Raw genomic sequence first — 21,524 nt, forward strand, 5'->3', positions numbered from 1 at the left:
CATAAAATATGGACTTTCAAAACTCATGCATTATCTTAAGATATTGCATCCTAATCTATGAATAATTTCCGTATCAAGTGTTAACCAATTAATGATCAAATAAATAATTAAAACACAAGAAAACTCCCCTTCTTATATTACGTCATATCTAGACTTGTGGTACAGGTCTTTTACACGTTTCATTGCGAAGTCAGAATCCAACGAATTCTAACAATCATGATCCCGTGCTGCTCTCGTATATATGTTCGCCTACGTTTTTTGATTCACTGTACAACAAGGAAAACCAAAGTCCTTTAGGTCTAAGGTAGCTAATATACGCAGAAGACAAGTCATTAAAATAAGAATAACTCTTTAGAAGAATAATTCCTATTATAAATCAATTAATGACAAATTAAAAGAATTAAAAACTACAAGGACTCTTCCCTTCTTTAGCTCACGGTATATGCAAACTTGTGGCACAAGTTTTATTTAATTCTCGTATAATTAGAATCCAATGGATTCTAACAATCTCCCCCTTTGTCGTTTATTGATTATAATCATTTTCTCCCGTTGTGTAAATTGCCTGAAAATGAAACAATAGAGGATAGAAGAAAATAATAAAGCTAAAGATCATCTTCAGCATCAAAGGAACAGCTCATCATCATCATCTCTTTCAGCAATAAGAGTGCCATCAACTGCTGCAATAGTAAGTGCCACAGTTTCAGCAGCTGTTCCCATAGTAGTGGCTATGGTAGGTGGTTCACAACGGAGTCAGCTCCCCCTGCATGTGTATCTCCCCATGTGAATGATCCTTAGGCAGCTCCTCTTGTAAATCCATTCATTCTTCCCCTTTGCTCACTTGTCTTGGTAGACTTGGAGGGCGCTGGAGGGCGACGTGGTGAATCATCCACGTGATAAAAGACTCAGCAAATAACATCAGCATTAGCTCCTCCTTTTATATTCTTGTGAAGACCTAAACCAATTAATGAAATTGTACAATATTAAAAATGTGAAATTCCTTCTATTTTGGAGATACACGTTCAGGTGATTAATATGGAGAGATAATTTATTTCTTCTCAAATTATTTAATGAGATAACTAAGGAAAATATGTTCCTCATATTAATACACATCTCCATAGAATTCCACTTTGTGTTGTGGACTTAGAATCCCACCGAGATTCTAACACTCTCCCCCTTTGGCATTGATTGGTCAGAACATTTACTCCCCCTAAATATATGATACATGCATGAACAAGGGTCAGCAATTTCAAAATAACATCTGCAAATATAAACTGTTGCAACAGTTTATCAAACAGTTCAGCAGATAGTGTGAACTGTAAATAAACCATAGTTCCAAAATTAAACCAGATAATTCGTTCAGATAAGCATGAGATAAAAGGATATGCGGTAGCAGGAACAACTTCTCTTCACAATGCTCATTATTTTTCCTGTATTTCTGCACTATTCCAGCAACTGTCTTATGCACTGTCTCAACAGTTGTCTGAACTCCGCCTGCATTCCTGCACTATTCCAGCAACTGTTAGATGCACTGGCAACAGTAGTCCGAACTCCCCCTGTGTTCATGCCCTCGTTACTGTTCTTTTCTCCCCCTTTCTGGGCTATCACCAACATGCATAGATAAACCAACATGGACTAATGATATTGATGTGTCGAGCAATCTGTTCAAAAACTTAACAAAAATATCAAACGAAGAGAGAATCTTGAAAGTAAGTGAGAAGAATCACTATACATAACGTGCACACAAAATCACAAACTCACAACCTCAATACCACACGATAATTGCAATGCGAAAATCAAAGGATAATGATATCAAATCCATCATTAAATAAAAAAGACTACAGACTTTGTCAAACTTCATACGAAACAAGGAAATGTGAGGGGTAAACTCAATAGATCCGGCTGCAACAAAAAATCAAATTTAACCGGCACATAAACAAAAATCCCGTCTCTCTCTCTCTTTTTTTTTTTCTTTTTTTTTTTTCAATAATACCTAATGCAAGACAAGAAGTAAACATGAAAAATAAACATTAGTGACGAGACATATGTGAATAGGATACTGCATGGACAAACAAAACATATTGGATTTATCTTCACATTCACGATAAGCGCAATCCCCAAAAATCCGACTGCTAATGCAACCAATAAACTTAATAATCCCAAGTCAAACACAAAGATGCTCTTATTAGGTAGCGTACACACACGTCTAATGGTAGCTTTTTCCCATGAAAAATATAGCAATTAAAAGGAACGAGATTACGGTGGTCGTGCAATGTGTAGTCCCCTGGGCTTTCTAATTGAGCCTTGTAGTGAGTGTTCGGTCAAGTGGTTTACTGGCTCGACTCAACTAGGCTTCGAACTATTCACTGACCATATATATAATTTATATTGCCGTGCAATGTGTAGTCCCCTGGGCTTTCTAATTGAGCCATGTAGCGAGCTTTCGGCCATGTGATTTACTGACTCGACTCAAAAAGGCTTCGAACTATTCACTGACCAAATGGTTGTAGATATATATATTTGTAACAGTAGTTCAAGAGTAGCTTTCACTCATTAAAAGATGCAGCTTTTCCCTATATAAACATCCAACCATGACAAGACTATTCAGAGAAATAAATAAGTTGGAGCCTTTTAAGTAATCATTTTGGGAATTGGTGAAGTTCTACCCCCACAAAGTTTAGAAGTACACGAAGTATCAAATTCACATTTGTCTCAATCATGTGCAGTATGCTTAATGCAGGTCCTATATGAGATGCAAAAACATATGCAGTGTCCTACCACTAAAAGTTGCAAGTCTGGACACACAGACTGTTGCAACAGTTTATGCAACTGCATCAGATTAAACAACATAAATTCCCAACGATTTTCGCAAGGAGTAAAATCTCTGTGCATCAAGGGTTTTTGCAAAAGCATCAGTTAATTCATTCTCCGTTGCAGCATAATCAATTGAGACAACCCCCTTTTCAACCAAGCCCCTTATGAAACGATGACAAATATCAGTAAGCTTAGTTCTCGAATGCTGAATAGGATTCATCGAATTATTTTTCGCACTCAAATTATCAAAATTCAGAAGATCAAGTTTCTTATGCCCCAATCCAATTTTGTCAACAGAACTGTTGGAACAGTTAGTACTATCATCATACGATTTTAAAGAAGAAATGGCAGATAAACAATTAAGATCAGACTTCTTTACCCAGATTTTTTGTTGAGTTTTATTCACTAAATCAACCTTTATCTTGGGTTTTTGAGACGACACAAAAGTGTGATCAATTTTAGCGGAAAGTGGTGAGCGGGCCATTATTCTCTTAACCATTTTCAAGTACTTAAAACACTTGGGTCGTATATGACCAGGAACATGACAAAAATGACAAATAGGCACAAAACGTTTTCTTTGAGATGACTGTTTTGACGTAACAGTCGCAACAGTCTGTGAAACAGTGGATTGTTTAACAATATTGATTTTTCCTATTGGATATTCTTTCTGTTTCAAAGCATCATCAAATAGTTTATTACCCCCTCTACCTAGATGACCATAGTTCGGCTGACTTGTTCTCAAAGTTTCATTCAGATTTACCCTACCTGTATTTAATTTAGAAATAGAATCTTGGGTTTTAGCAAATTTAGCCTTCAAACTATCAGTTTCTCTACTAGCAGAAATAGCATTTTGTTCAAGAGTAGAAATTCTTACCTTCAACACTTTGTTTTCCTGAATTTGAACAAGCTTCTCTTTTTCTAAGACTTTATTCGACTCGCATACCTGAAGAAAATTTTCGTACATCCTTTCGTAGCTCTTCATTAATTCTTTCAAGGTTGCCTCGTCATCATCGTTGTTGTTTTCTGAATCCCCATCATCACCTGCAAGAATAAAGGAAGTTAAACCGTTGTCGTCTATTGAAGGCAAATTATCATACCTGAGTTCTGTTTGAACTGTCTGTCCAACTGTTACAACAGTTTCAGCAGCAGTCTCTTTGCACTTGCTTATCAGAGTAGTTCCTTCGTAGGTCTCTTGTAGAATATCGCATGCCTCCTTTGCTGATTTGCACATTGATATCAATTTGAATTGTTCGTCATCGATACAACTCAAGATAGCGTTGGTTGCCTTGGAATTATAATCTGCTATTCGTACTTCTTCATCACTCCACTTTTCTTTTGGCGTTTGAATGATCTCGTGTGACTCATTCATTGAGGTAGGAGGTGTCCAACCAAATTGAATCGCGCGCCAGGCCCATTCATCAATTGATTTGATGAACATCTTCATCCTTATTTTCCAATCAGAGTAGTTCAATTCACCCAATAGAGGTGGTAGAAATGCGCCTTCACGATGATTATTCATATCTGCACAAAAAAAATAAAAAAGAATTAAATCCCAAAATCTCACTAAGTGTATCTAGTGACAGGCTCTGATGCCAATTGTTAGAATTTATTTCGTGCAGATATAAATTATTTGTGTCAAATTCAGTTTTTCGTTACTGTTGCGTTAAGTTTTGCAACAGTTCGTGAAGCAGTTCGTTAAAACAGAAATAAACGAGACACAAATTTTAATGTGGTTCGGATACAATTGTACCCTACATCCACGGGGACCTGCAAATAAAATTTACTAATTTTTAGTTTTGCGAATACAATAATAGGAATTAATCAAAATACAAAGACTCCCTCTTTGTTGACGCCGTTCTCGTATACTATGCTGAATTATAAATCTTCAATTTGCAGCACGTCCCTTGCTCCGCACGGTTGAACTCCCTTCAACGCTGAATCCCTCAGTCGGCGGATCGATCTCCTCCCGAGATCTGTTTAAGCCCCTCTCCCGAAGAACCGATCTTCTTTTTATATAGAAGAAGCAAACTTGTGATACTCCTTGAATCTTGGTGTCTTCACCACAAAGCCTTGAAGCCGATATATTTTCTATGAAAATCACGTATCACGATGGAACAATAAAAAAACGAGAGGAAAAATATTTTCTGTGAAAAACTTCTCTCGATCAAAGACGTTCCGGAAGAGCAACAAAGAAAAGAGAAATATTTTTCTCTACAAAAAGGCACGCAAGAATCACGTTCTGCTCTTGTACTTTATACGTCTGTTTTCCCTAGCAATGATAACCATAAAGACGTATCAGATGAATATATGAAATAAATTAAGTTCCCTAATCATACTTAAATTCCATATATCATAAAGCACAATTAATGACTAAAAGAGACGTAAGGAAATTTATTCCTTAAAGTTGGACCCACAATTTGGTAACCAAATCATATAATTTGGTAAACAAATCAGGTGGGTTTCTTCTAGACTCCAAAGAAATCAAGTTACCACGTACATAAAATATGGACTTTCAAAACTCATGCATTATCTTAAGATATTGCATCCTAATCTATGAATAATTTCCGTATCAAGTGTTAACCAATTAATGATCAAATAAATAATTAAAACACAAGAAAACTCCCCTTCTTATATTACGTCATATCTAGACTTGTGGTACAGGTCTTTTACAAGTTTCCTTGCGAAGTCAGAATCCAACGAATTCTAACAATCATGATCCCGTGCTGCTCTCGTATATATGTTCGCCTACGTTTTTTGATTCACTGTACAACAAGGAAAACCAAAGTCCATTAGGTCTAAGGTAGCTAATATACGCAGAAGACAAGTCATTAAAATAAGAATAACTCTTTAGAAGAATAATTCCTATTATAAATCAATTAATGACAAATTAAAAGAATTAAAAACTACAAGGACTCTTCCCTTCTTTAGCTCACGGTATATGCAAACTTGTGGCACAAGTTTTATTTAATTCTCGTATAATTAGAATCCAAGGGATTCTAACAGAACTCCTTTGTTTTGCCTTTGCTAGTTGCTGGTGGGATAAAATCAGGAAGCGTCGCCCCATTGTCAGTAGCCTTGAGTGCTGCAACATCTGCCACAAGTGTGTCCATCATATCAAGACGAGAGGCAATGGAAGCCAGTTGCATTGTTATGGGATCAACCGTTGATGGGATTTGCGTCGTAGTGTTTGGTATATTTTGAGGAGAATTGGGTTGTGAATTGTGTGTTTCCGGTTGAAGGGTGGACGATCGTGTCGAAACCATTTTGGATCAACCTGGCTCTGATACCAAAATGATAGGAGCAGAAATGTCATATAAAAATGAGAGAAAGAAATATGTTTAATAGCCGTAAAAGTGCAAGAATCTTAAACACAAATACAACTATTAACCTTTGTCAAGTTCGAGAAGACAAATCTCCAATAGTTCATTCAGATTACAATTTCAATGGCTAATCCTAAAATTACAATTCCCTAATTATTTATAATAGATAGGATAACTGCTAGACATAGCTAAGTTCCTAAAAATAGGGGATAAGATTATTTGAGAATATCCAGGATGTTATGTGGATAATTTAAACCCAATAACTGCAATTCAGTTTCTGTCATCTGCTCCTTATCACGTGCTATCGTTTTCTTCCTTGAATATACTTGAAGAGGTGGACTCTTATCAGAGGACTTTATGGGCTGGTGAAATGTTCTTATGTTACCATTGATAAGTTGATACTTAGTGCATTTTTAGAGAGATGACAACCTTCCACATGCCATTTGGAGAAATGACAATCACATTGGATGATGTGAGTTGTTTGCTAGGATTTTCGAGGTAGGATTACCAATATCACTTATTGAACGAGAGAAATAGTCGGGGCATGTGGTTCTTAGTAAAGCCATGGGGATATCCATGAGCAATGTCGTGTGTGCTTTATGCGGTAAATCTAGTGTGACAATATAGTGACTACGTATTACATTCGGAGATGTGAAGGATTCAGATGATGCTGAAATGCATAAAGTGGCTATTAGAGCTTATATATTATGCTTGTTGGGTTGCACGACACTATCTGACAATACGGGAAAATCAGTTTGAGTTAATTATTTGTCCTTCATTGAGAATTTTGACATAGTTAAGGATTATGCTTGGGGTACGACTGCACTATGTTTCATGTATCATCATTTAGGGGACGGGATCGAATTATAAGAACGAGACGATGTGTGGGTGATGACATAGCTAATGCTATGTGAGCACTTCGATAGAATATTCGGCATATTATATTATTTGTAGACCTTATGCTGTGTGAATATTTTAAACCTTATTTGTAGTCCTTATTTATAGAACTTATGTTGTGTGAATTTGTAATAGTATATGTTACCTGGATTGTCTTATTAGAGTATTATTTCTTATTTGGATAATATTAAGAATGTTACTGGAACATATTACTTATTCCCATATGCAAATTCTTTTATACAAACTTTTTTATCCCGAACTCATAAATGCAGATTTTTCTTGTGCAGATTTTTTTATCTCGAACTCATATATGTCGATTTTTCTTGAGCAGATTTTTTATGCAGATTTTTTTATGCATGTGTTTTTATCTTGAACTCATATATGCAGATTTATTTTTTTATAATTATATTCCTATCTTCTCCCAATTGAAGTGTTGTGGCTGAAATTTCGAGTACTGATATGTTTATCGCAGTATTGACAACATATGAAGTCATCTTTGATCCCTAAATAAACTATGTCTATGTGTCGATTGTTGAATGAAGTACACTTGAGGCTGTAAGTCTATATTCCCCCAAACTAATTATATTTTTTTCCTTGAGACTCTACAGTTAGTTCGCACATTTTACATGCATGTAATTCTGAAATTTCGTACAATGTGTATTTTGTAACTCTGAACCAAATCAGACTCTACAGTTAGCTACTTATTATAATAAAAATGTAATTCTGAAATTTGTGTCTATACGTGCATGTATTAAGATACACGTTTTACACAAACATTATTATTTACTTTATACACTCTATTATTTACTTGCTGCCTTATCCACGAGTTTCAAATTTTTTTAACAAGGGAACAGAAAATTGAAAGGACTTGAAGCTATTATTTTAATGTAATGATGATTTTGGTGTTCCGCTGGTGAAAAAAATCTTTACATGAATCAAAGCAGGACATGGAATAAACGCATCTAAAACAAGACAAGGCTCCAAGACAGGCAAAACAGGAAGTGGCTTCAACGCAAATGATCCGGTTGAGATCTCTGACACATCCACTGACACTTTTCTACCGTGTCTACAGATAAGTGTAAAGGAAACACAATGAACATTCGCAACGGCACACAAAGTAAAAAAAATGAAAGTGCAACACGATTTCATGGATGCTCCTAGTCACGAAATTCTTTCACGTAGGGAGTCTCATTTCACAGGACATGTTTTCACCCCTAAAAGAACATTTACGCTGCTTACACTTAACGAGCAATCCACAGGAGCATCAACTTACAAGTTGTCATTCTAGATACCGTGATAATGTTAATGAACGACTCGGTTTACTCTATGACTTACTAATATTATGTATTATTTCTTATTGTATTACATATGTAATTTACTTATTATGTATCACTTTATACTTGACCCGATGCATAGTGGCGGATTATCAAGTAATTTTGCGAATTGTATTATAATTCAACTTTAAGACTCCTAATTAATGTCTTTTATTTTGTGTCTATTTTTATAACTAAAAAGTTGTTTGATTCCATCTATCATAGCAGAATTAGAATTTTCGACCAAATTAATGTTATCCACTACAAATAATATGACAACCAATTATTCTTACATGGAAGAGAAATGAACAAGATTAAGCCCATTTGGTAACAATATCTGAACGAGTCCGTGAATCTCTTAACCACTCCGCTAAAAATCTGACGCATACTCGGTCAGAGCAACATCTGATTGAATTCTGGACTCTTTTATCCTTCAATAATCTTTTAAATTTCTACCCTACCTCATAACACTATAGTTCTCTCCTTCTCCACTAAAAATTATCCTGTAGGCGACGGCTGTGAAAATCACAAAAATATCACACGAGAATTGTTAACGAGATTTTTTCAAACAAGCCTTTATATTCCTGCGTTTTTTATGTTATGATAAATATGCTATTTATATTCAGGGTACATAGGACTTTATTTAGATTTTCTATCCATTATTAATAATAGGGTAAATTGTGAAAGAGTTGGTGATAATTTGAAATTGTTTGAAATTTTCTCTATCCCATGGAATTTCCTTCCATGGGATATAAGGCTGCTCATTTATTAACAAGGAGTTCACTTAAGTTTGTGGTTTCTTGTTCTTGGTCTCAAGTTTCAGACTTCATATCAAACTTTGTATATTTTATCATATTAATGATATATCTTTTATTTGTTTTCAAAAAAATTAATCAGTTTTGATAGTGCAATAGTTGAAGAGATTTGTGAGTATAGGAACTATTATTCATTTTTTTATATTGCAACACACCAAGTGCTTTAATAATTATAAAAAAAAATAGAGAACAAGCATTATTGTGAACAACGAGACACTCATGTAGTTTGAAAAGCTTCATTTGGGTGCATATTTTTATTTCATAAAAAAAAAAATTGGATGTATTCTATTGCAAATTATTTTTATCCATTCATCTTTTATTTAATTAGGATGGCGAATAAGTTGAACCCTTATAATTGAAGACTGAATACTTCATATAGATATATTTATTTGATGCATAAATAGTTATAAAGTGAGTAAAAATGAAGACAACTCGGAACAATGCATGTTTTATGGTTTAACATTGTCACTTAGCTCAGTTCTTGTTTTATTATGTGTCTATTTATATGTAGTAATGATATGTGATAATGTATCTTAGGTTTAATTTTTATTTTGTACATGAACATCCATTAGTGTAGGAATGGAGGAATCATATGAAAATAATAGAGTCAGATGGAATAATAGCGAAGTCGATAAATGTTTCCTTAAATCATGTATGCAAGAAGTTGCTTTAAATGGTAGAGAATGAGGAAGTCTTAAGGCGGAATCTTGGACCAAGGTTATTTACGCTCTCAAGAATAATTATAATTTTGTGGTTTCTCAAAGACAAATGAAGAATAGATACGATTACATAAAATAAGTATCAAGCATGGTTGCCTTTAACTACGAAAACAGGCAATGTTTACAATCATGCGACCAACACCATCAACATGACAAATGATGAGTGGACCGAGTATATAAAGGTCTAATGTTAAAGTTTTTTAATTGTGTTATGACAGTACTTTTTATTAACCTTTCCACTATATTAAGAATTATTTGTTACATAAATACAGGCACATCCTAAAGCAAAGAGTTTAAGACTTGCATCGTTCCCATATCCAGACCTTTGTAGAGCACTATTTAATGTCAAAAACAAGCTTCCTCTACAGGAATATAAGAAATAAAAAAAATCACAAAATCATAAATTAACACAAAAAGTCACTTTGAATACAAATCACAAAATCTAAATACCTTTCTCTTGATAACATTACTTGTTTGAACTTTCAAATGAGGTTCAAATGTAGTTTGGCTTTGTTGTTCTGTCACAGTTTGAATTTGTTGTTGAGTGACCGTAGCTTGTGTGTTTGACTTCTTTCTCTAGCATTGGAAAAAAAATCAACTGCATTGGTTAACAATTAACTAACTCGTAAAATAATGAATAGTTGAAAAACTATGCATATAAATGACCTTTATCATTAACTGCACCACTTGCCTTCTTCAAGGGACAACGTCTTGCGTTGTGATTTTTTATGACATGAACTACATCTTATTATGATATCTTTTGTATCCAAACTCTCAATTCTTGTTACTATTTTGGCAACTGGAGGTTGGATGTCCTTCGGACCATTGATCTCCGTTGGTTGCCTTATTCTTTTGTGCAGTTTAGGTCTGCCTAGCATCTTCACAATGTCTGGAGAAAATAAGGGTGGCTTTTCAGATTCAGGCCAAGATTCAATTCCTTCAAGTGTGTCGAGTAAGTGATTGTAAACTCTCATATAGGTGCTCTTCTTATACGATTCTTCGACATAATCTTCAGGTATTTTCCCCAGATACTACATGCCTGAAATGGCATGTGCACAAGAAATTCCAGAGATTTACCACTTTCTACAACCACAAGTTTTATCTCCCAAATGCACCTTAAATCTATCACCATAGAAATTTTCAACTTCAAATTGATCCTTACAGTTCCAATTTTCTATGAACTCCATTGATTTTTTCTTCAGCTCCTCTATCTGTCTCTGAATGTTAGGACATATCTCACCCTTGTAGCTTGCTATCGCATTCCTCTTCACGTGTAGCCTCTTCATCAAGGTATTTCTGATTGCATCCAACATATCAATTATTGGTAAACGTCTAGGCCTTAGAATCATTGCATTAAAGCTTATATTATTCAAAAGGGTATCACTTTTGAATTTGTATTGAAAAAAGCTCTACTCCAATGTGCAACAGGCCTTTTTGCAAGCCATTTGAAAGCATCTTTATCTTTGGAGGACAAATCTCTCATAAATCATTCAAAATCTACCGCCTTTGAAGCTCTACCAACTTTCCACATAATGTTCTTCAGTGCCAATCATTTATGTGATACCTTGAAGTTATAGTACAAGTGCATAACACAAAATATGTGCTCACTATTAGGCCGAACTTCCTCTACTATATCTAATAACCCATTTTTCTTGTCACTCATGATGGTCCAGTGCTGACTCTCCTCAATCTTCAAGTCTTCTTTCAGCAAATTCATAAACCACAATCAATTTTCTCTATTTTCCTTTTCTACACCAGCATATGCAAAGGGATACATGCCATTATTTTCATCTATTCTCACTGCACATAGAAGAATCCCACCATATATGGACTTCAAGTGACAACCATCTAAGAAGATAATTGGCCTAGACCCATTAAGAAATCTCTGATTCAATGCATCCTAGCAAATATAAATTCTTTTGAACTTCAGTTAATATGTTTCACCACTTCCTTTAATTCCTACAATGGTCCTAGGACTAGACTTTTTAATTTCCTGAGCATACCTCCATATGAGTCAATAATGCTCAATATTAGACCTTGTACTCTTCTCTATTGTCTTTTTATTTGCTCTATACAGTTGGTGTCTACTAAATAACAATTTGCAGTCATTTTGGACCACAATCATCATAGAGTCCAATGGCGATCTTGAATAAGTAACTATTTTGTCTGCAAATTTAGTGGCCAACCACTTGGAAGTTGCACAAGTCACCCTATCATTTCTGTTACATTCATGGACTGCAATGATTGCCTTGATTTGAAAGGTGGATTCTGTTGGGAATCAGGCACGTTTACGGAGGGAAAAATAAAAATTTTATATGAAAAACAAGTTTAATCATATGAATACGTATTCGATAATAGCAATTAATTCCGTACCTTAATGCTTCCAGCGCAAATTAAAATAAACATTTGCATACCTTAATGCTTCCAGCGAAATTAAAATACAACATGCGTATAATTAATTCGATAATTAAATCAAAGTAGCATGCTCGCAGTAAATCATAATTCATACATAAACAATTTCACGAAATCATTCAAGTAAAATCATACTGTGAATATCAACGATTAATTTAATCATATTAAATTAAAAACCTAATTAAACGGAGCTGAAAAATACCTCTTGAAGCATGAGGTGAATTCTCGGATTGAAGCAAACTGCCACAGAAACCAATTCGTGCACTCTGGAGCAACGGCGGCGAAGCGGCGGCGGTGGAGATTGGCAGCGGACGTGTGTGTGTGAGCGGCTAGGGTTTATTGTGTTTTTCTCACTTGTGTACAAGATCTATTAATATTGTATTTATAGTGTCTTGTATATAAGCCGCAACGGGCTTAAGTTGGACCGAACCCAACAGCTTAAGTTCGTTAGTTTTTCTTCGCTCGTTTCTCATAATACAATGATCGGAAAATTATAACAATTATATTTTGGGAATTATTGAAACGTCCTCGTCGTTACAAATGCCAAATCTCGATTTCAAATTCCTAAAACTACAAACCCTAAATCAGTGGACTTGCTAAATTTGGAAACTTCCCAATTTAGAAAGTTCACTAAGATGTTCGTCTAGTTCTTTCCTTTTCTTATTCTCGTTCATAATTCCTAATTACGAATGTTGGACTAAATCGTATTGACTTCCAATTATGCAAAGATTAAACATTTTTATCTTTGACCGTTTATTCAAAGAACTCGAGTGCACGAGCAGTGCGACCCTCGATGGTTCGTGTGTAAGCTAGCCGTGGGTCCACAACTCTTTGTGGTTTAAACTCGTCCCTAGAGTTATAGTTAAGATGAAGCTCGTTTCAACTTAATCACCCAACGAATCAAGATTGGCGTCTAGCAACTACGCATCATGATTCCCTAGATACAAATGAAGTGCCTGCAAAAACCGGGGTGATATAGTTAACGTACATTACGATCCCTTCGATTCACATGTCCCGATTGAACTACAAACATTGGTTCATTGAGACCTCCTTTATAGTTCAATAAATGTGCAATCGTTCTAAGTGTTGTAATCGTTACGTGCATGACTTAGATAATCAAATTCCCTAATCATCACTTAGTCAGCTCTGGCCATAGACTTAAAGATTACAAACCATGAGAACACACAGGACATCCAAGACTATTCTAGTGATCGAATCCCCGACTACAATGCACATACCTCCCACTAGATTTCGGATTGCACGAACACTGGCCCTTGGGGCGGTCCTCGGTGGAACTCAGGGACAGGTTGTTGGTCGAAAACCTACACGCAAGTGCACGTATCGTACAAGTAATATAGTGGACTAAAAGTCCGGATATCGAACCCACAGGGAATATTTAATTATCTAATCCTAGACGCTAAATTCTACCAATTATTATCAAGCCCACCCTACACAGTCGACTTTAGAGAGAATTAAACTAAATTAAAAACAAGCAAAAACAAGAAAGCAATTTAAAACGAAGATTTAATCAAGATAAGCAAGCCTAGGATTTTATTCTTCCCCCTATGTGATTATTACTCCCCCAATTCCTTCAATTATGCAAGCAATTAACCCGAATTATTAACCTGAGATGCTATAATAATCATAACCCGCTTCCGCGTGTATTACGATTCTAATACTCTAGATTCAATTACTATATTCCTATGCAATTAATTCTATAACACAGTATTAAGCACAAATCTCAATAATGGTTACCTAAGAGATTAACTATATTCCTATGTTAATACCACAAAGGCTCTTCTACCACAGTTCTAATTATTAACCCGATCTTCGATTCATGCGATTAACAATAACATAAAAGCACATAAGTTGATCAAGTTCATGCACTTAATAAAACAAGTAGAAGAAATAATCCGGAATTAAAACTTGCATAAAATCATAGAAAAGGGTTCATAAATCCCACATAGGGTTCCAAATAAAATCCTAGAAATAAAGACTTAGCTACTCGTAATTTTTATGATAAATAAAATAAAATAAATAAATTAAATAAGAAAAACTATGCTTGAATCTTCGTTGATCTTCTTTGCTCTTGATTTTGCGTCGTAAGATGGATCCCCAATTGTGTGCTTGGCTTGGTCTTATATAGGGTGAAGAACTTGGGGCAGAAAGCAGTTTCCTTGTGCAATTAAAATCCCTTTACTGCGCAGCTTCGGAGTCTCGGACGGGGGTCCCACAATTTGCACTAAAACTGGGACGGGGGTCCGAGCCTTAAATCTTCAGAATTTTGATATTTTCACTTTTGACCCATATTTTTGCCAAAATTGCAGTTTTGACCCCATACTTTTCCAATTCTTCAATTTGTACCTAAAATACAATAAATCAACTTTTCAAAGCACCAATTATCGTTAAAACACACCAAAAGCTCAAATAAAAAGATACGATAAAGTGTAAAAATATACACTTAACACACCCCCAAACATGAACTTTTGCTTGTCCTCAAGCAAAATCTACCAATAAGCAAATAACTCAACTATAACATCTCATCACATAGATCAATGGTCAACTTCACGTTTTCAGAACTTGTAATTATAATGACAATTCTTAGGCATTCGCAAGCTCAAAATTCAACAACACTTAGTCACTCACCATTACCAAAAACCACAATTCATACAATTGCTTCAAGCATCCAATATTTGCAAATTAAAGATAGAAAGAATTTATACTTACATGCATATGCTTGACTCCAAATACTCACCAAATTATTCTACTCTGCTAATATCGAACATTAAGCTATTGGGATCATTGGGGCTTTGTGGCTTTCAATTGTTAGGCTCTTTGGTTCGAGGTAGGAAATATGGGTATGTGTGGCTATTCTTCTTGAATTTAGGTGATTACGCCAAAATTTGAAAGATAGGCGTTTGATACAATGAATTCACCTCTACGGACTTTAATAAACTCGATTTTCAAAAGTCAAAAGTCTCCACTTTTGCTTTTGAGGCAATGGATCGAGTTTTCAAAAATACTTCAACAACTAGTCCTTATTTCTCCCTTCTAGTCTCTTCTTCTTCTTCTTCTTCTTTTTTTTTTTTTTTTTTTTTTTTCGAAGAAGAAGAATGTCCTTATAAAAATTTTCGACCGAACTTCAAGGGTTAATTTTTCAAGAGTCTCCACTTTTCTACCTTATACACATGGCTAAAAGAAAGAACACCTTTTCTCCGAGGCTCAAATCAAGGTTCTAAGGAATATTTCGATAAAAAGGTCGGCTTGAAAGGCTCAAATGGTTCAAAGAAGGCCCAAATCATATCCCAAATCACTCACTACTCAATACTTCGTATCATAACTTTCCTAAGGTGAGTCTTAAAACCGAACATAGCATGATCTAGCACAAATTAATTCCAAATTTAAAATACAAAACATTCAACCAAAGCAATGCACAAAATGTGATTCCTAGCAATAATTCGCTTCTAAGTCCCGTTGAATCGAAAGCTAAACAAACATCAAATCCTTATCACACAAAAGAAGCAATCTCATCATCAAACATTGATCACCTCTCATCATCATAAATCATCGATGCATTCGACTCAAGCAATTTTTTTTTTTCGGAAAAACGAGAAAAACAATAAAAACGAATAAAACCTAATGCATGCAAACTAAAACAAACAAGCACAAAAATAACATGTTTTTCACCCCCAAACTTAAAATTTTCGTTGCCCTCAACGAAATTAGCACAAAGTTTAAGGATAGAAAACACCTGATTTAGTCGGAGTCGATGTGATCGGGGTTCTCCTCCCTCGCTCTCTCACGCTCGTCCTCATTGGAAAGCTCGGGTACGGTGACATTTTTCTTTCCCTTTCCCTTCCCTTTGGAAGATGATGCTTAGCTCGTGTGGCCTCGTTTGTTGGATGACATAGTTGGGAGAGAGGTTGGAATAGATTCGGTGAGAATTGGTTGACAATCGAACTCAAAATTTGGTTGGAGCAAAATGTCGAACACCTTGTGGGCGTGCCTTGAAAGAGTAGATTTTGGAGAATTTGGTTCGATTCTCTAGCCTCCTTGTGTGTAGGATTTGGAGAGAACGAACGAGGAGGGTTTAGGAAATAATGGGGGAGAAAATCTGATTTTTAAACATTTAAAACGCCCCAACTAGGTTCGGACGGCCGTCCCGGTTTTTGTGCTAAATTTCGGACGGCCGTCCGAAATTTTTTCTACTTACTGGTTTTGGGACGGCCGTCCCACATTTACACCTATTTTTGGGACGGCCGTCCCACAGGCAGTGGTGCAATTTTCTTTCTTTTTTTTTTTTTTTTTTTACAGACGGCTGACTCGACCCTCGATCACGTTTTCGACCCTGAAAAGTAAAATTCAAATAGTGAATTAGAATGCATGCTTATGAAAATAAAAAAAAACGAAACAAAAAATTAACGAAAACTACGAAAAACAATAAAGCTCGGGTTGCCTCCCGAGAAGCGCTAAGTTTAAAGTCTTCAGCCAGACTTTGCTTGTTGAAATTTTTATGTCCAATCCAAAGCCTTGTAGATTGTGCATCCATCCATGAGCTTTTTCACTTCAATTGCAACCGATACAAGGATAGGATTGCAATATGTCAGGGTCCACCTTAGCTTGTAGTCTTTCTTAGTTGTAATCAATCGGTACGAAGCCAAGATGGGATCTTCATCACCCGCTCCCTCAAATCGGTACACAAAAACCTCACGTCCGCGTATAACCTCCACTTCAAACACATTCGTCTTCTCATCAACCTCTATTGATGCCTTCAAATCCACGTCAGGAATAACAATAAGATCATCAATTTGAATATTTGCACTAACCACATCCATCCCCTTCTTCTCTTGTTCCGAGACATCTTTGGAGTTGAGCTCGATTGCATTCTCATATTCATCCTCCTTAAGCGTCTTCGTAAGTTCATTTTCCTTCTCATCGACAATATTTTCTAGGTCTAAAGGATTTTTCTCACTACAAGTTGTAGACGAATTTTCTTTGTTGCAATCATTCTCGATATTGTCTGAAATATTTTCAAGAGACCTTTGGCGCTTGAATTCTTCCAACTGTAACTCCAGTCTCCGGATAGATGCTTGAGTGGATTTCATAAATTCTTCAAGGACGGAATTCAAATAACACTCCTGAACAGTGGGCTCTCGTGGCGTGTTGGTGTATGTGTTCCAATAACCGCCGTTGGTGTTATCTATGAAATTATTCGCTTTCGGTGCATACCAACATTGGTTAGTGTAATGATCTCCACCACATCTTGAACAAAGTAACGGCATATTATAGGTATTTTGGAGGTATTCGCCAGACGGAAGCAATTCATATCCCGTTTGAGTTTCGCGAAAATTGTAACCTGACATGTAACCAAAGAAAAGAGAAAAAAAAATATTAAAAAAAAATTAATTTGGGTGAATCGTGAAAATTGTTCAAATTTAGAGCTAGAATAAAATAAATAATTAAAACATTCCCCGACAACAGGGCCAAAAACTTGTTGGTCGAAAACCTACACGCAAGTGCACGTATCGTACAAGTAATATAGTGGACTAAAAGTCCGGATATCGAACCCACAGGGAATATTTAATTATCTAATCCTAGACGCTAAATTCTACCAATTATTATCAAGCCCACCCTACACAGTCGACTTTAGAGAGAATTAAACTAAATTAAAAACAAGCAAAAACAAGAAAGCAATTTAAAACGAAGATTTAATCAAGATAAGCAAGCCTAGGATTTTATTCTTCCCCCTATGTGATTATTACTCCCCCAATTTCTTCAATTATGCAAGCAATTAACCCGAGTTATTAACCTGAGATGCTAAAATAATCATAACCCGCTTCCGCGTGTATTACGATTCTAATACTCTAGATTCAATTACTATATTCCTATGCAATTAATTCTAGAACACAGTATTAAGCACAAATCTCAATAATGGCTACCTAAGAGATTAACTATATTCCTATGTTAATACCACAAAGGCTCTTCTACCACAGTTCTAATTATTAACCCGATCTTCCGATTCATGCGATTAACAATAACATAAAAGCACATAAGTTGATCAAGTTCATGCACTTAATAAAACAAGTAGAAGAAATAATCCGGAATTAAAACTTGCATAAAATCATAGAAAAGGGTTCATAAATCCCACATAGGGTTCCAAATAAAATCCTAGAAATAAAGACTTAGCTACTCGTAATTCTTATGATAAATAAAATAAAATAAATAAATTAAATAAGAAAAACTATGTTTGAATCTTCGTTGATCTTCTTTGCTCTTGATTTTGCGTCGTAAGATGGATCCCCAATTGTGTGCTTGACTTGGTCTTATATAGGGTGAAGAACTTGGGGAAGAAGGCAGTTTCCTTGTGCAATTAAAATCCCTTTACTGCGCAGCTTCGGAGTCTCGGACGGGGGTCCCACAATTTGCACTAAAACTGGGACGGGGGTCCGAGCCTTAAATCTTCAGAATTTTGATATTTTCACTTTTGACCCATATTTTCGCCAAAATTGCAGTTTTGACCCCATACTTTTCCAATTCTTCAATTTGTACCTAAAATACAATAAATCAACTTTTTAAGCACCAATTAGCGTTAAAACACAACAAAAGCTCAAATAAAAAGATACGATAAAGTGTAAAAATATACACTTAACACAGGTCATGATACAGCTGGTCCTCTAGTTAAGTCACGGTGATGTCTAGGTTTTAAGGACTAATGGTGTACAACAATATCATATAGATCTCTAGTCGATTATTGAGAACCACTTAGAGATTTCTAGGATGAGGGAGTTCAGTGAACTAGTTGACTTATGAGCACCGACTTATGTATGCCGATATCACAATACCGTTTACTTATTAGATTCAATACACATACACTAAGTGCTAGTCTCTTAATGGGAAAGGCCGATATCCTCATTGGTGGCGTAACCCTTCGACTAGGAGCACGGTTTAACAGTTATAATACTTAAGTAAATATCTCACGATCCTAGTAGATCAAATATAAGTAATTGTAATAACTGTAAGGACTATATCTATGTTTGTACAAGGGACAAAGATATAGAATGCCAAGTTGTTTTATCATTAATACAAAAAATGATTATCTATTACAAGAATAAATGAAAAGACCACAGCCACAAGTTGGCTTGTTGGTCACCTACTCTAACAATCTCCCACTTGACCTAAAGACAACTACCCATAAATCCTAATCCCATGGACTCTCGATGTTTCTCGTGGATCGACCTTGGTAAAGGCTTCGTGAAGAGGTCTGCTACGTTCTCTTCCGAGGTGACTCGTTTTATTTTTATTTCACCTCTACCAATGATCTCTCGGATCACATGATACTTCCTTAGAATATGCTTGGACTTCTGATCAGATCTCAGCTCCTTAGCTTGCGCCACGGATCCGGTGTTATCGCAGTACAACGGTACTGGATCATTAGCATTATGAACAATACCCAACTCTTGGATGAATTTCCTTATCCAACTTCCTTCTTTTGCAGCTTCGAATGCTGCAATATACTCAGCTTCGGTAGTGATATCGGCCGTCGTGCTTTGCTTGGAACTCTTCCAACACACGGCACCACCATTAGGCGCGAATACAAATCCCGAGTTCGACTTTGACTCATCCACATCCGATTGAAAACTAAAGTCGGTAAAGCCCTCTAATTTCAACTCGGCACCCCCATAGACCAAAAATGTATCCTTAGTCCTTCGCAAGTACTTGAGGATATCTTTCACAACCTTTCAGTGAGCTGGACCGGGGTTAGACTGATATCTGCTTGTGACATTCACAACATACACAATATCGAGTCTAGTACATACAATGCCATACATTGTGCTTCCTATGGCAGAATCATATGGCGTCCTTTTCATCTCCTCGATTTCACAAGGTGTCTGAGGACACATGGATTTCGAGAGATAAACCCCATGGGACATTGGCAAGAATCCCTTCTTGGATTCTTTCATGCTAAACCGTTTCATAAGTGTGTTTATGTACAGGGTTTGGGATAACCTAGTATCTTCCTAGCTCTATCTCTATAGCTACTGTTGGCGCCAGATTTCCGACTATTGAAGATCGAGGAAATCCGCCAAGTTTTGGAATTAAAAGATTGGCAAAGATTTGTTTTCCATATTTATTTTGGAATTTGTTAGCGTCCTATTTTATAATACTTCTATTAGGACTTAGATTCATCTCCATGTATTTTATTCTAGTTAGGTAATCATTTTCATGTATTTATCTAGAATAGAAGTAGAAATCAACTAGGATTCTCTTACCTAGTTAAATAGATTTCTTGGAGTTCAAGTTAGATCTTAGGGATTATTTTCGTGGCTATATAAGCCTCGAAGACATACAAGAACCGTGTGCATTACTTGGAAGAAAAACCACTTCATAGCATCGAAGGTTTGCTAAGGCGTTCTGCGGAGCAGGACTGTGCCATCTTTGCACTGTGCCACGCTGTGTGCCAACATATACAGATCTGTTGTATAGATCTCAAGGGAGATCAACCACGTTTCTGAAGGGAGTTCAGGCCTGAAGGGAGTTCGAGGCACGCGGTGTGGAGCTGTTGTTGGAAGAGACACGGAGTTCAAGTTGTGTACAAGAACGGCATAAAGAATTAAAGAGGGAGTATTAATTATTTTTATAAGCCCTATTAACGTACACTGTAAATCTGAACTAGTGAAATCGTGTTTGCAGGTCCACGTGGATGTAGGGCACATTTGTGTCTGAACCACATTAAATTATTGTGTTTGTTTACTCGCTTTCAGTAGTTTATAACTGTGTTAACACAAGAATTGTAGTTGTAACTGAATATTGTTCCCACAACAACTGTTACAACTTAGGTTAACAGATTTTCTTAGGCATATAAATCTACAATTGGTATCAGAGCCTTTCACTAGATATACATAGTGTGTGATTTTGGGAATTTGAATGCTCATATGGAATGCGGTTCCACGACTTGCCCACCACTGCTTACTGGAACCGATTACTCTCATTGGAAGACCAAGATGAAGATGTTCATCAAGTCAATGGATGAAGATGCATGGCGCACAGTTCTGACTGGCTGGAAACGACCTGTTGCCACAGATGAAAAAGAAATTCAAACTGAGAAACATGAAAAAGACTGGAGCAAAACTGAGCAGATTGCCGCAAATATGAATTCCAAAGCATTGAATGCCATATTCAATGGAATTGATATCAATCAATTAAAAATCATCTCAGCATGTTAGTGTGTCAAAGAAG

General features: G+C 35.9%; 1 pseudogene; it reads right to left on the reverse strand.

Annotated features, from left to right (window-relative positions):
- Window positions 1–19,258: 19,258 nt before the first annotated feature.
- On the reverse strand, window positions 19,259–20,188 carry LOC148772315 (secreted RxLR effector protein 161 pseudogene; annotated as a pseudogene).
- Window positions 20,189–21,524: the final 1,336 nt, after the last annotated feature.

Source organism: Erythranthe guttata, chromosome 2 (assembly GCF_056151865.1).
Source record: "Erythranthe guttata isolate IM_541 chromosome 2, IM_541, whole genome shotgun sequence".
Classification (NCBI taxonomy): Eukaryota; Viridiplantae; Streptophyta; class Magnoliopsida; order Lamiales; family Phrymaceae; genus Erythranthe; species Erythranthe guttata.